At 53.0% G+C, this 16,715-nt stretch overlaps 1 pseudogene; it reads left to right on the top strand.

Moving 5' to 3' along the window:
- Window positions 1-897: 897 nt before the first annotated feature.
- Window positions 898-3,562, top strand: LOC120840583 (annotated as a pseudogene).
- Window positions 3,563-16,715: the final 13,153 nt, after the last annotated feature.

Below are 16,715 nucleotides of genomic sequence, written 5' to 3' on the forward strand. Positions count from 1 at the left end.
AACAATGCCACCAAATATGGCGTCCAGTGAATACCCCCTATAGTATCTTGAACAAAGTACATTTTCAGACACAGCATCACTCGAGTTAGGCAAATAAAAAACAGCACGACGCGTGCAAACCCAGGGCTTTTTGGTAATTTTTAGCATTACGGATCGTTTTGCCAACCAGCAGCTTCGTTTAGTTCATACTTTATGGCGCACCGTGCATTCACGAGGGCGCCCATCAAACCATTCGGCCAATCTTGGCCGCGACACGATCACACGGTCGTGTTGCCGCGGGGTCGATCGGGATCTCGAATTCGGCTCCCGACGCGCCGCTTTCTCTCCTAGCCACTGGAGGGCGCTGCAGGCGCCCTTGTGGCAGGCGAGGAGAAAGCTCCTCACCCATCGATAGATATATACTCGGTGGGGCAGGGGGCGAGAGGCCTCTAAGAACTCCGGACGCGACCGAGACGCAGGCACTGGCAGGCAAGTGGGTGGCGACCGGATTAGGATATCGCGGGACGCGAGGCCTAGGGGCCTTCTTTGTGTTTAGCGTTGGTCTTAACGTGCGTTTGTAAAATATTTGTGTAATGTCGCGTGTATTTGTAGTTTAGATTAAGTGTTTTGTAGAGTTGTGTGTTATTGTACCAATAAACCGGGAGCAGAATCCCGCTCCCGTGAAAGAACCAGGCTGGACTCGGGTTGTTGACGGACCACGTGGGAAACGGCGAATCGGCGGTGGTACGCGATTTCCTACAAATGGCGCATCAACGTGGGGCAGGCGAGTCGTAATTACGGTCGCAACGTCCGTCGACGACGCTGCGCGAAAGTTCACGCGGGGCGCTCCCCCTGGTTGGCGGGTCTATACCGCGGCACTTTGAAGTTGGAAAAGGCACGTCCAAACAAGTGTTCGGGATGGCCGCGGGTAATTTCGCGCTAACAAATTTAATGTTTTTGGCTGACGTCGCGGCGACACAAGCGGAAAAAGAGCGACGGCTCTCGGGGTTGGCGGAGGGGAACGCCGCGGAGATGACCGTAGTGCGGAGTCCGGAAACGCCGACGGTATCGCCAGTAGTGTCTATGCCGCAAAGCACGGAGATGTCCCGTGAATCCACGGCGTTGGTTGCGGCGTTCGCTCAGGCCTTACAGAGCATGCAGAGGCAAACGCCACCGCCAAAAACCCTCATCCGCATTCCGGTGCCAAAGTACAGCGGACATAGCGATCGAGCTCTGAGCGCGACCGACTTCTTGCTGGAAATCCAGCGATATCGGAAGGCTACCGGCCTGACCGAGAGGGAGACGCTAGGCAGGGTTCTGCCGGTGGCTCTTGTAGGCCCAGCAGCCAGGTGGCATCGCCTTGTGGGCGAGTCAGCCGGAACACTCGACGAGTTCACGGCCCTCTTCCGACAAGAGTTCTTGCCGGCAGACTACCTGCCAAGAATGCGCACGGAACTGAAAGAAAGAACGCAGGCTCCCGCTGAGCCCCTTGCTGAGTACCTGCGGGCAATGCAGGAACTCCTGCAGATCGCCGATCCGAATGCTACGAACCAGGAGCAGGTCGAGCGGGTGGTGAGGCAGGCGCATCCCACCTTTTCGCGGTATCTGCGTGGGCGCCCATTCGGAAGTCTGAGTGAGCTCGCACAGGAGGCGCGCAGGGTTCAGGCCGACATACTGGCGGAGCGCAGGTACCACCTTCCCCCCAGCACCAATCGACACGCTCGAACCCCTATGCGCGTGGCACGGGCCGGTGCCACGTGGGTGTCGACGGGGGGAGGCCGCAATGGCGGCGGCCAGCGGGGAGCCGAGCGGGAATCCCTGAGAGCTCACGGATGACGCCTTGGAGCCAGGATCGCACCGAGGAGGGAGCGTAGCCGTTCACGCGGCGGAATTCCGGCCGACCGGAGCACCACGGATCGCCGCAGCCCAGGAGCAGTCTGCCGCAGCCCAGGAGCAGTCTGCCGCCGACCCGCTGCCACAAAGGGGTGAGCGCATCGCACGTCCCGCTGGGGAGAGTCCTATCCCAGGTTGGCGAGGCCGCTGCTTTCGGTGCCACGAAATCGGGCACTATAGGCGCGACTGCACAAGGGAGATTCCGGGAAACGGAGGAGGCCGCCGATAAAGTTATCGGCGGCAAAACAGACCAACGAGTGGGTCCCCGACACCCCATCGACTGTGTGCGTGCCGACGGCGTATCGAGTCGGAACAGCGACAAGCACCGCGGCCCCATTTATTTCCCTGACGGTGGCGGGAAAGGAGTTCCCAGCTCTTCTGGATAGCGGGACTAGTGCGTCGCTAATTGGGGACGAGGTCCTCAGGCATCTCCAACAGAAGTCCGTTCGGGTGAGGCATGGGGTGACCACTTTCCAGTTGGCTTGTGGGTCGACGACTTCGAGGGGAGCAGTGCGTCTCGTGGTACGTTGGAATCAACGGGCGCAGAGACAGCGGTTCGTCCATTTGGCCGGGCTGACAGTGCCCATCATTCTGGGACGGGATTTCCTGGCCCACACCGGCATCATCATTGACGTGGCAAGTGGCGGGTACCGAGAGGGGGCACATGCACCCCTTTCAAGTTTCCGAGAGCACTCCATGAGGCCATGGCGGCAGCGCTGGGAAGAGCGACAGAACAGGAAAGAACCGACCGCGACGACGCCATGAGTCACCCAACTCCGAGCTCCGCTGAGCACTGCGACGGAATGGGCCACCCGTTGGCCAATGCCGATGGACTGTCTCGACCAGAGCGAGAGAGGTTGGCGGCTTTGCTGCACGACTTTGACGAAATGTTCACCGAACAGCCGAGCTGCACTAAGCAGGTGCAACATCACATTGAAACTGGGGACGCACGCCCTTGGAAGTCCAATCCGTGTCCTGTGAGCCTGGCGAAGCGAAAAGCGATAGATGCCGCAGTCGATGAGCTCCTGATGTCGGGAATCATTTGCCGGTCATCAGGACCCTGGGGATTCCCGGTGGTTTTGGTGCCCAAGAAGAACGGAACATCGAGACTCTGCGTCGATTATCGGCGCTTGAACGCGGTGACCGTAAAAGATGCGTATCCATTTCCGAGCATCGAAGAAATCATCTCGCATCTGGGGAAGGCGAAGTATTTCACTACCCTCGACGCAAGCAAAGGCTACCTCCAAGTGGAGATGAGCCCGAGCGACGAGAGCAAAACTGCATTCGTGTGTCACCGAGGCTTGTTTGAGTTCACTCGGATGCCGTTCGGATTAACAGGTGCACCGATGACATTTCAGCGGTTGATCGACGGGGTGCTCGGAGATGCTAAGTGGCAGCACGCTCTCGCGTACCTGGATGACATCATTGTGTACTCGGAAACTTTGGAGGACTACCTTCGTCACCTCGAGGACGTTGTGACGGTGTCGCGTGAACGCTGGAAGAAAAAGTAAAGGAAGAAGAAGATCAAGCTGGAAAAGAAAAAGAATGTCACCACGCCTCAACGGAGCCGAACATTAAAAGATATATTTCGACGACCAATCAAGTTTCCTCGCACTTGGCGCCCAAACGGGGACTCCGTAATGAGGTCAATTTATGTGGGGACGGCGGTCATTATCAAATCGCCCATTGAGCTCTTCGCATCAACGAGAAGGCTTAACCACAATGTCAGCACCGATGGATGAAGACGGCGCAAAAAGCGGCAGTGACGCGTCGTTGCAAGCTAAAGTTGAGGCGGCAGTTGCACGGAGCGAAGAACGTCAGCAGATACTTTCGAGGAGGGACGAAGAAATCGCTAAATTGAGGCAACGCATCGCAGAGCTTCTTAGCCGACAACAGACTGTACCCGCACCGACGCCTGCCTATTCTGCAACTGCTGCTGGGGATAGCGCTTCTCTGAAAGCCATGGAGACCCTGGTGTGCGGATTACTGTCCCCAGTAATCGAGAGACTCAACTGCTTGGAGGCCGCGAGCTCGAGAAGCAACTCTGAAAGCAGCGACGAGGGCTCCAAGCACCAAGGGCAACAGAATAAAATATCCAAGAAAAAGAAACGGCAGCAGCGGTCGCTGCATACCAAACTACAAGAGAGCGTTCCAAACTCACGCAGCACATCTGAAAGCAGAGACAAAGGCTCGAACCAGCAAAGCCAGGGGAGAGGACTGGGAGATACCATCAACCATCGAGTTCAGCCATCCACCGCGGCTGTAAGTGCAGCTCCCCTCCTTGCCACTGACGTAATTGGTTGGTTCCATCAGGTCGAATTTTGGCTGAAAATTTACGGGCTGCCGGAAGATATCGCACTGCCGCTGCTCATATCAAAACTACCTTCCAAAGATTTTGCTTGGGTGCGCTTCGAGCTTAACTCCAAGAAAATGAGCACTTGGAATGACGTAAAGTCCGCGTTTCGGCGGCACTACAATTTAGAAAGCCCTGTGGAAAATCAAAGAGCAATGTTCGCTCGAAGACAGACCTCCACAGAAACGTGCATGGAGTACGCTATGTATCGGGATATACCGGCACGAGGTGCATGTATATAGACTAGTAGGAGAAATAGATAAAGTCGACTTGTTCCACTGCTCGCCATGATGGTATTGTGTCCTAGTCGCTGATACATGGTGTCAGAAGTGTCTTCTTTAGTCTGGTCATGGAGGGACTTCGCCCGCCTGATGGTTTGCTGCTCTCCGGAAACGTAGCCGACAACTGGCGCAAGTTTAAGCAGCGCCTGGAGCTCTACCTGGCCGCCACCGAGCCGGCTAAGGCACGCAACGACAAACAGAAGGCGGCAATATTCCTCCACGTCGTGGGTGCCGAAGCCATCGAAATCTTCAACACCTTTGGACTGACAGACGAAGAAAGAACCAGCTACAGCGTCCTGGTTACAAAGTTCGAAGAATATTGCACTCCGAGATGCAATGAAACTTACGAACGCTACAAATTCAGGACTCGGATGCAAGCAGAAGGCGAGTCGTTCGAATCATTTTTTCGACACGTAAAGCTAAAAGCTCAAACGTGCAATTTTGAGCACTTGTCCGATTCTATGATTCGCGACCAGATTGTCTATGGCGTCACCGATACGCGAGTACGCGAAAAGCTTCTTCGCGAAGATAACCTGACCTTGGAGAAGACAATCACACTCCGCCAGGCGGTTGAAGTAGCCAAGGAAAGGCAAAGGACTTGGGACAACACAGAGAAGAGCGTGGCTCCTATAGCCAAGCAGAAAGGACAAGCCCGCTCCAAGACCAAGCAATGTGGAAGGTGCAACACGCACCACGAGCCTCGGAAATGTCCCGCATACGGCAAAGCATGTCACGTATGCCGAAAAAAGAATCACTTCTCGGCTTGCTGCAAATCTAAGACCGCAGTCGACAAAGTGAGTAACCAAGATGATTTTTTAGTTTTGGAGATCGGAAATGGCAGCGCTGACTGGATCATACCAGCGATCGTTTCTGGCAGAGAAGTTCAACTGAAGGCAGACACTGGTTCACAAGCGAACCTGCTACCGTTATCGACTTTCAAGAAACTAAGGGGATCAAGTGCGCCGAAACCGTCGAGGGCGGTACTTCGCAACTACAGCGGAGGTATCATCGGGCATATTGGAATTGCAGAACGTCGGGTCAAGGTTAATGGAACAGAAGCAAACCTAGACTTCTTCATCGTTAAGAAAACTAGCCAGGCACTTCTCGGACTCAGAGCATGTGAGTCATTTGGGCTAATCAACCATGTCAACACCGTGACAGGTGCCAATGACCATGCAAATAAGATTGCACAAACCATTCCAAGACTATTTGATGGCCTCGGATGCACCAAGAAAGAGTATAAAATGGTTCTAAAAGACGGAGTCAAGCCAGTCATTCAAGCAGCCCGTCGGGTACCACAGCTTTTGAAAGAACCTCTCAAACAGGAGCTGTCTAGGGTGGAGAAGGCGGGAATAATAGTCAAAATGGAGGAACCGTCAGACTGGGTCAGCCCGCTCGTCGTGGTTCGCAAGAAAGACAACAAACTACGAGTGTGCATGGATCCCAGATTCGTCAATGAAAGCCTGAAGCGCGAGCATTACGAAATGCCGAGAAGAGAGGACATCGAAGCGGAGCTGGCTGGCGCGCGATTTTTCTCCAGGTTAGATGCCAACGCGGGTTTCCACCAGATCCCCCTGGATGAAGAAACGTCACGCATCTGCACGTTCAGCACTCCGTTTGGACGATACCGTTTCAAGCGTCTTCCGTTCGGAATTTCGTCTGCACCGGAGGTCTTTCAGAAGACAATGTCACAGATCTTCGATGGCCTACCGGGCGTTCGAGTTTACTTCGACGATGTCCTTATCTGGGGTGCCACGCGTGAGGAACACGATGCACGACTCTAAAGAGCTCTGCAACCGCCCCGTCATCTGGGATATGCCAGAAACTTTACGCAGATTCCCTGAGTCCGCAAGTGTGACATTCCCGCTCTCTCGGTAAAGAAAGGGGGGTGTATCGGGATATACCGGCACGAGGTGCATGTATATAGACTAGTAGGAGAAGAAGATAAAGTCGACTTGTTCCACTGCTCGCCATAATGGTATTGTGTCCTAGTCGCTGATACACGCTATTCAGAAGCTGCAACTGATAGAAGAATGTGTCTTCACAGGAAGCGAAGCCAAAAAGTGCGAATTGCTTCTTGAATCGCTGAATGACAAGGAAAAGCGGATGTATTTCGATAGAAGCTTCACATCGCTTGATGACTTGCTCGACTCTTTTATGAAGCTTGATGGGGCTAGCGGAAAAGCCAAGAAGCCCGAAGAGAAGTCATTAAAAGTTTCAAACTTCCACGAAGGAGGGACCGATGAGCTGTGCAGTTTCGTCAAACTTGATCGGCAACAGCAGCCTAGGGAAAAATGTCAGGAATACGATGCAGCGAGCAGTGCGAATGACAAACCACGACCAAGCCTGACCTACCAAAGGGAATTCCGTCGCCAGAACAATGCAGCCCAGACCAAGGCTCAAGGATCCCGTCGGAAAGTACTCAAGCTTTGCCTAAATTGCAAACAGGAAGGCCACTTTGTTACATGGTGCCCCCAACCTCTCACGCAAGAATTTCTTGAATGGCAGCGCGCATTTCAAGCGGAGCCTAACATTCCGACTGACCTGGAAAACTCCGACCTGGTGTCTTCGGGGCCTGCGGGGAGACACCAGTAGTGCAGCGCGTTAGCTGTGAATCTTCTGTGGGCGTCAAACGGGTCCCAGTCTTTATGGGATCCCTTGAACTTAGTGTAGTTTTGGATTCTGGTTCCACCAGAAGCCTTGTGAATGAAGCTGTCTGCCGGAGACTTCAGATGACACCTTCAAAATCTTCCCTGAAACCTGTGGGAGCAAATGGGCTGCCACTTGAAAATAATGGAGAAGTGAGTGTCGACATTACGGTGGACGGAAGGCCATTCCGACAGACTTTTGTGGTTGTCCCACATTTAAAGGAAGACTTAGTGTTACTTGGAGATGACTTTCTACGCTCTTCAAAAGCATTTATCGACTGGGGTACAAACACGTTTTCGATCCAAGCCGAAAAACCACTCAAGGTTTATGCAACGACCACCCAAGTAGTACCGCCTCTTTTCCGGAAAGTCATCGAAGTCGTTTTGGAAGTCCCAGACGGCGAGACAAGTCGCGATATCTTATACGTAACAGGTTCTCAATCAGCTATTGAACGGTACCTGTTGGAACTGCAACCGACAGTCATCGATGCAGGGACAAAGACTTTCAAACTTTTGGCTACAAACTTTTCCTTGAGGCCTTCCAAAATACCTGCGAGGGCATCTTTAGGATCAGCAGAAAAGGTAGAAGCTGTTGAAGCGGTTGACTTGTCTCCCATCGAATGGGAATCAGTCCTGCAATGTTCCAGTTTTTCTGATCTTGAGAACCAGGAAGATGTGCCGAAAGTCCGCTACGAAACGCAGCAGATAATAATTGATGAGTTGAGCTTCAACGTGGAAGCTTCGCTGAACTCCGAAGAGCTGGAGGCAGTAAAACAACTCTTGATGAAATATCGTTCTAGTTTTGCAACCGACACTGCACACCTGGGATCTTGTACGATAGAGAAACATTCCATTTTTACTGGTGGTGCAAAACCGATTGCACAATACCCAAGGCGAATTTCACCGGCTCAAATAGATCTGGTGAAGGCAATGCTAAAAGACCTAATGGATGAAAAAATTATCCAGCCCTCCAAAAGCTCCTGGGCATCACCACTGGTTCTAGTTCAAAAAAGGACAAGTCGACAAGGATGTGTGTAGACTACAGGAAGCTAAATGCTGTAACTGAAAACGTTGTCTATCCACTACCACGAATCGACGATGCTCTGGCGGCATTGAGTGGGAGCAAGTATTTCTCAACATTGGACCTCCTTTCAGGATTCTACCAAATAGAGGTGGAACCTGGCGACACCGCTAAAACAGCTTTTGTTACGCAGTGGGGGCTGTATGAATTTCTGAGAATGCCGTTCGGGTTAAAAGGAGCACCGGCAACGTGTCAGCGAACTGTAGATGCCATTATCGGTGATCTAAAGTATCGCAACGCACTGGTCTACATGGGCGACTGCATTGTTTATAGCACGACGTTCCAAGATCACCTTCGACAACTGGGAAATATTTTCGCGTGTTTTGAGGCCGCAAATCTCAAATTCAAACCGCAGAAGTGCCATTTTTTTTTTTGCACCAGAGTGACTTACCTTGGACATATTGTATCCCAGAAAGGTATTGCACCTGATCCAGAGAAAGTCGATTCCGTAACGCGATTCCCCGTTCCTAGAACTGCGGCTGAAGTTCAATCGTTCTTGGGACTGACGTCCTATTTCCGAAAGTTCATTTGGAACCATAGTGCCATCGCAGCCCCCTTGAGAAAGCTCCTGAAAAAAGAAGAAGCCTTCACATGGGGTGCTCCACAAGAACACTCCTTCCATGAACTGAAATCTGCCTTATGTGGACCTCCCGTCTTGAAGCACTTTTCAGAAGACTCTAAATACGGCCTCCAGGTCCACACTGATGCCTCCAGAATCGGCCTCGGCGCCATCCTCCTCCAGGAAGATGAAACTGGGGATTACAGGCCTGTTGTATACCTCAGCCGTTCTCTTCACGGAGCTGAAGAGAACTACACATCCAGTGAACTTGAGGCCCTTGCAGTTAAGTAGTCCCTGGAACAGCTACGTACCTACCTAATGGGCAGAAAGTTTCATGTTGTTACAGATCACCATGCGCTCTGCTGGGTTCTTCGTTACAAGGAGGGAAACCAACGCCTGCTCAGGTGGTCTCTCCTGCTCCAAGAATTCGACTTTGAAGTTGTGTACAAGTCTGGCGCATGTCACACTGCCCCCGATTGTCTGTCCCGTATTCCAAGCCGCTTCTGCTCAGGGGAACCTTCGAGTATTAACGGCTCGGGAGAGACTGGGAGGACCCGCACTTGCGATGTGTTTGAGGTCAAAGAGCCCAACTTAACTTCCGAGCAGAAGGAGGACCCGTTCTGAACAAAAATCATAAAGATACTGCAGAAAAAGGCTGGTACAAAGAAACAGCAGAAGAGAGCAAGTAAACAATTCGTGCTTTTTCATGATGTATTGTACAAAAGGGATGCAGGACCAACGCATGAAGGATTTGTTTTATGTTTGCCGGCGACGAAGCGAGCGGAAGTACTTCACGAATTTCATGGAAGTCGATTCGGAGTACACATGGGGATCCGTCGCACATACGAGAAAATCCACAGTAAATATTTCTGGCCTCGACAGTATCTGGATGTCCAACGGGTCGTGAAAAGCTGTGACCTCTGTCAACGGATGAAGATGACTACGACATGCCCTTACGGACTGCTGCAGCCAGTTGAAGTCGATGTGCCATTTCATACAGTTGGACTCGACATAATGGGGCCCTTCCAGGCTTCACGAAGGTACAAGTTTGTCATAGTTGCCATAGACTACCTAACCAAGTTTGTTGAGGCGAAAGCTGTTTGTAACATTGAGGCTTCCACGGTGCAGAAGTTCATCGAGAGGAGACTTATCCTCAAGCACGGATGCCCCAGAGTACTAGTTACGGACAGGGGCACACAGATGACTGCCAGATCAACTTCCGATTACCTCAAGTACCGTGGTATACGTCACGCAACGACTACAGCTTATCACCCAGCTGCCAACGGCCTCGTCGAACGAACCAACAAAACGCTCAAACAGATGATGCGAATCACCACCTCATCTGGAGAGAAGTGGGCTGATGTTTTCCCTATATAGTGTTCTGCTATAACACAAAACATTAGGACACAGTTCGTACTTCTCCTTTTTTCCTTCTGTATGGACGTGACCCTGTTTTCACCTTGGATGTGGCTTACAACAGGAAAGAGCTGCAAGAACTGCAAGCAAGCTCCGAATACGCGGTGCTCGTGCGTGAGCGCTGGAACGAAGCGCGTAGATTGGCCGCACGACACGTCAAGTTGGCTCAGGAGAAGCAGAAGAGACTATTTGACGAACATCGAACTGACATAACGTTAGAACGAGACCAGTTGGTGCTGTTGAAAGCCCCGCCAGTGGGGCTTAAAAAACGGACAATGTACACTGGGCCTCATCGAGTTGTGACCAAGCTATCGCCGGTGAATTATGAAATAGAGTTCGGTGATGGTTCAGGGCGGGACATCGTGCACGTAGAAAAACTGAAACCGTATCTAGAGCCTGTTGCAGAATTTTCACTCTCCTAAAACTGTTCAATAGAAGACTGTTTTATACTTGTACAGGAGTTGCAATTACCACGTGGGACGATTGTGTCGTGTCTGTACTTGAATGTTGTATTATATGTGTACAGGACTTGCAATTACCGCTTCGGACGATTGTGTTTTGCGTGGACTTGAATACTGTTTTATACGTGTACAGCACTTGCAACGATCGCGTGTTTTGTGTGTGCTTTAAGTGTCTTCATAACGCCAGTTTCTTTGTGTGTTGTGTGCGTCGGGTCGACGCCTTTTTGAGGTGGCGGCATGTGACGGTGTCGCGTGAACGCTGGAAGAAAAAGGAAAGGAAGAAAAAGATCGAGCTGGAAAGAAAAAGAATGTCACCACGCCTCAACGGAGCCGAACATTAAAAGATATTTTTCGACGACCAATCAAGTTTCGTCGCAGACGTGTTGCGCAAACTGCGGATCGCCGGCCTCACACTAAACCCGACTAAGACCCAAATTGGAGCTTCTGAGATCAGCTTGTTGGGATTCCGGATCGAGGAAGGAAAAGTTTCCCCCGACGCGGACAAGTTGCGGACGATCTTGGAGTTCCCAGTCCCTTCCGATGTCGGGGAAGTGCGCCGTTTTCAAGGCATGATACGACACTACCGAGCCTACATCCCGAACTGCGCAGCCATGCAGGCACCCCTCAGGCAATTGCTGAGGAAAGCGGCTCCCTGGAGCTGGGAGGCGCCGCAGGAGGAGGCGTTCCTCCAGCTGACCGAGGCCTTGGCGCGTACATCCCTCAAACTGCCAGACCTGAATAGGCCATTCACGATCCAGACGGACTCCAGCGACCAGGGACTGGGCGCGGTGCTCTTGCAGAAGACAGAGGGAGAGATCCGCCCGGTGGCATTTGCCAGCCGGGCGCTGAACCAGGCAGAGAAGAACTACACGGTGAGTGAGCGCGAATGCCTCGCCATCATTTTTGCTCTTAAGAAGTTCGATCATTATGTCGAGGGGACGGAATTCACGATCGAGACGGACCATATGGCCCTCGCGTGGCTCTCCCGAATCAAGGAACCCGCCGAAAGACTGGCGCGCTGGGCCTTGACACTGCAGAAGTACTGCAGAAGTACGAGTACCGAATTCGGTACCGGAAGGGAACGACAAATGTGGTGGCCGACGCGCTCTCCCGCGCCCCCGTGGATCCCCCACCGCGCGAGGCAGCAAACTACGGAGGCGGGGCCATTTCCCGGGAGACGGGAAATCCCGCCTCGCGTTCGCTCCCCACTGTGGCGGCGTCGCGCAGCTGGCTGAGGCCATTACCTCACTGAGACCGGCGTTCAACCGAACGGAACTGTTCGAAGCACAGCAGAGCGATTCGTTTTGTCGCGCTATCTTCGACCGGCTCAGGCAAGACATGGATCCTGACCAGACGGGCGAAAAGACGCTCCGGCACTCCGGAACACCGAGAGGGCCAAGTGCCATCGCCCAGGAGTCAGACATCGAAGCAGGTGAGCTGGAATCTTACCTGATCGATGGGGACGTCGTCCTGCTGCGCTACTTCCCGGAAGAGAGCGATTCAAGTGAGTCGTTCAAGACCGTGATTCCCCGCGATCTCAGAGTGGCAGCGCTGCGTCACTATACTTCGTTTCAGCTTCGGTCCGAGCGCGGCTGATGTTATGAGCCGAAGGGCCACTCAAACAGCGAAAGAGGCACAACGTCATCGCGTGCTCTCTGCGCTTGATAAGACTAGCCGGCGGAGGAGCGCGCACAGAGAGACGGCGAATACCGGCTAGTCCTATCAACTGCAGAGAGCACGCAATGACGTTGTGCCTCTTTCGCTGTTTGATTGGCCCTTCGGCTCATAAGATCGGCCGCGCTCGGACCGAAGCTGAAACGAAGTATACCACGATGCGGACGGTCACGGCAGTGCACCGAAGTCGTGGCATAAGCTGCGCCGTTTCGCTAACCGGGCCGGGCATGAAGGGGCAGCTGTGCCGTTATGTCCGTAGCTGCGCAGTGTGCCAAGAGCGCAATCCCAGGGGCGGCAGACCACCCGGCCTGCTCGAGCCCATCGTGAGTACGCGGCCATGGGAGATCGCGGCCTGCGACTTGATGGGGCCCCTGCCGCGGTCCAGCAGAGGCTATCAACATGTGTTGGTAGTAACTTGCCACTTCACCGGGTTCGTCGAGATATTTCCAATGCGGAAGGTGACAGCCAAGGGAGTCCTGAGCAGGCTGTCCGAGGTCTGGTGTCGCTACGGGTTCCCCGAGAGACTGGTGAGTGACAACGCCTCGATATTTTGCTCGAAAGCTTTCGCGGCAACCTGCCAGGGCCCTCGGGATTAAGCATTGTAAGACTTCGTGTTACCATCCCCAAGCAAATGTGACCGAGCGGCGGAACCGCGACATCAAGCCGCTGCTCGGGGCGTATGCTCGAAAGCAGCGGGACTGGGATCTGCATTTGGATTCGATTTCGTTTGCATTGCGGTCCAACCTCAACCGCAGCACTGTGTTCACGCCTGCGCTTTTGAACTTCGGCAGAGAACTCTCTACGCCGACCGATGCGGTTCTTCGCCCGCGACAGAGCGCGGCCAGAGCGGTGCCCTCGCACGAGGATTTCGCGACGCGCACAAGAGAGCGACTGTCGCGGGTGCTGTACGCCGCCCGCGGAAACAGGGCTCGCGCGCGGGCGGAGCAGAAGAACACCTACGACAAAGCGCACCGCGATGCGCAGTTCGAGGTGGGCGACACCGATCTGCGGCGAAGTCACGTGCAGAGCGATGCGAGTAAGTTCTTCTCGGCGGCGTTGGCCCCCAAGTGGGTTGGCCCCTTTGTCATCGATTCCAAGAAGTCTCGACTGACATACACGCTGAGGGACCAGAATTCTGATCTCGTGCGCGGGACAGTTCACATCGGCGAACTGAAACCCTTTTTCCCCAGGGAAGGGGATGAGCCGGTCAAGCGGCAAAGCGGCATTCGCGGGCGCCAACGATCTCAGGAGTTCCTTGGACCACCGCGGCACAGCTACAACACGCGTAGCCGGAGGCAACCCGATGGGATCGGAACCCCGTAGAGTGCGTGGCCCGGGAAAGGGAGCGACCCGAAATCGGCGTTCCCTACATATTTTTTTTTATTGTTTTTCTTTGTGGGTGGGGGGAGGGTGCCTCGGAACCCTCAATGCTTGTTTTTCTTTTTTGTTTTTGCGTTGAATATTTTTTTTGTGTGTGTGTGTGCGGCGTTGCTGTTGGTGTTGGGGTACTGCTCCCTCGCTGGGCACGCGCCGTGGAGTTTTCCCATCTTGTGCGTCATCGCCCCTGCGGCTGCTGCTTCGAGACGCAACTTGGTGTGCACCGAATGGTCCTCTCTGGGAGTGGATGAAAGGAGGAGTCGCCGTTTGGACAAACACCCGCTTAGGCTGACTCTTCGTTTTCGGGCAGCGTATTCCCCGGCAGGAACCACAGCTCGGGGAGCCTCATGGGACGTCCGCGACGCCACGCAGGACGCCGGAGTGCACTCTCAGTGGCATTGGACTTCCAGCCCCACATCGCTCCGTAAGGGCTGTCGCAGCTGGGTCACAACCACAGTCCCTCTCCAGTGCAACACTCCATGGGGGGGGGGGGGGGGGGGCAGTCTCATGGTGGCCAGGCACACTGCTCAAGGACCCCGTTGCCCCGGAGGTGGCCGCCAAGCCGAAGTCCACAAAGTCTACTGTGAGGTGTGCGGTGGCCGCGCGCCCCAGGTCTCGGGCGAACTGATGGACCTCAGTGAGGACGACCCATGGGACCAGCGGTGTGTGTGTGCGTGTGGGGGGGTCTCCAGGCCAAACCAAGCGACGGTGTTCCCAGCAGCCTAGCCGTACGTCTGAATTCCGGTGTACTTCGATTTTTAGGAGAGGGGAGTATGGCGCACCGTGCATTCACGAGGGCGCCCATCAAACCATTCGGCCAATCTTTTCCGCTACACGATCACATGGTCGTGTTGCCGCGGGGTCGATCGGGATCTCGAATTCGGCTCCCGACGCGCCGCTTTCTCTCCTAGCCACTGGAGGGCGCTGCAGGCGCCCCCGTGGCAGGCGAGGAGAAACCTCCTCGCCCATCGATAGATATATACTCGGTGGGGCAGGGGGCGAGAGGCCTCTAAGAACTCCGGACGCGACCGAGACGCAGGCAGTGGCAGGCAAGTGGGTGGCGACCGGATCTAGCATATCGCGGGACGCGAGGCCTAAGGGCCTTCTTTGTGTTTAGCGTTGGTCTTAACGTCCGTTTGTAAATATTTGTGTAATGTCGCGTGTATTTGTAGTTTAGATTAAGTGTTTTGTAGATTTGTGTGTTATTGTACCAATAAACTGGGAGCGGAATCCCGCTCCCGTGAAAGAACCAGGCTGGACTCGGGTTGTTGACGGACCAGGTGGGAAACGGCGAATCGGCGGTGGTACGCGATTTCCTACAATACTTATATTATAATCATTGAATACCACCTGCAACTGTGCATGTGTGCATAGAGGATTATGGAGTCTGATATTTACGCGCCTCATGCATTTAACTACCCATTAAATACACTCATTTCCCCCAGAAGCAGTCGAAACTTTTCCGACCGACCCGGTAAAGCCATCGCCTTTGTCACTGATGACTTTCTTTTGCCGTCGAGACGCTAAAGAACTTCTCTCTCTTCGCAACGTTGTTCATACAATTCACAGTGCAGCGCGATAGCATCGCGTTTCGGCCAAAATCGTGAAACATAGAAAAACGAAAACTATGACCGGGGGGCCGTCAGCAACAAAACCAACTCCACACCTCGCACGAAAATGGCTCCGATTGAGAGCAGACGACAGAATCGAGTGGGATCATTGGAAGTAACGGTCATGTGTCGCACCCGATACGATTGACGCAGGGGGAAAGAAAAATTTTTAGCGAGAAAGGGCATGGCCGAAGAGGAAGTTATCTTCCCTATTTCAGACAATGGTTGGCACTACCTTTGAATATAGAGCTACCTTAGGTCTGCTTGTGTACTGGTCCCGCAAAGCCTAGATGGATTGTGTGCCATATGTCTCTGAGCGTTCGAATGCAGGAATTGGTGTCTTACGTGGATTATTCTGTGTGCTTTGGCATTCACTGCAGTGCTGTACTGTCTCTTCAATCTGAGTGTCAAGCCCCGGCGACCATACGTAGCTTCGTGCACACCTTTTTCATGCCACCATGCCTCTGTGTCCCGCATGTATACGCGACAAAATATGATAATTACCCAAGAGCTTTATAGAAAAATAAGTAACGGCCAGCTAGGCCCAAACCCTGTTCAGTCCGAAGTCCCGTGCCAGAGTGTCTGCGCGTCTTGCGCACTTGCAAAAGCTCTGATGATAACCGCTGTTTGCACGATTCCTGGTTGTTGTAGCTTTTCTATTGGAACACATCATCTATATAAACAATGCACTTCTGCTCTTTGCCATTTCGGATTCAAACCAGCCTAGCCAGATAAATTACCTTCCTCAATAATCACCTGTCCTTTTGTTTCGGCTCTTAACATGCTCCAGCTTCAACAGGTAGCAAAATTTCTGCATCGACTAAACTGATTCCAATGTGTATTTGTTTTTATTTACATGATTTGCTTTTAGTTACTTGTTTTGAGGTTTTACCCGTGGTAAAAATGTGCCGGAAGAGTGTGTTTTGTATATTCTCTATTTTTACTCTTTTGGGGATATGTTTCTTGGTTCCGTTGTCCGTTATACCCGTGTCCCACTAGAGCGACATACAGAAACAAAAGACAAAGACAAGCCTCAAACCAGAGTCTTTCGCGATTTGAGACGCTTTGTAGAGTAACGGAGGCTATGCTCAAACACGAGCATGCACGCGAGGGTATCTTTGGCAGGCTTGCAATCGCTCGTGCTTACTTCGCGAGCACCCAACGACTAAACGCCTGCCAAAGGTACCCTCACGAGCATGCTGCATGGGTTTGAGGCTTGTCGCTGTCTTTTGTCTCTGTTTGTCTCTGTCTGTCGCTCTAGTGGGACGCGGGCATTACAAACACGCTAGGTTAACAGTAGCACTGTATTGATAAAATATACCACATACAGCATGGACAAAGTCTACACAAAGGAGCAAGCCGGCCTTATGTTGCCAGAAGATA

This window comes from Ixodes scapularis, unplaced genomic scaffold (assembly GCF_016920785.2).
Source record: "Ixodes scapularis isolate PalLabHiFi unplaced genomic scaffold, ASM1692078v2 PGA_scaffold0__279_contigs__length_252992795, whole genome shotgun sequence".
Classification (NCBI taxonomy): domain Eukaryota; kingdom Metazoa; phylum Arthropoda; class Arachnida; order Ixodida; family Ixodidae; genus Ixodes; species Ixodes scapularis.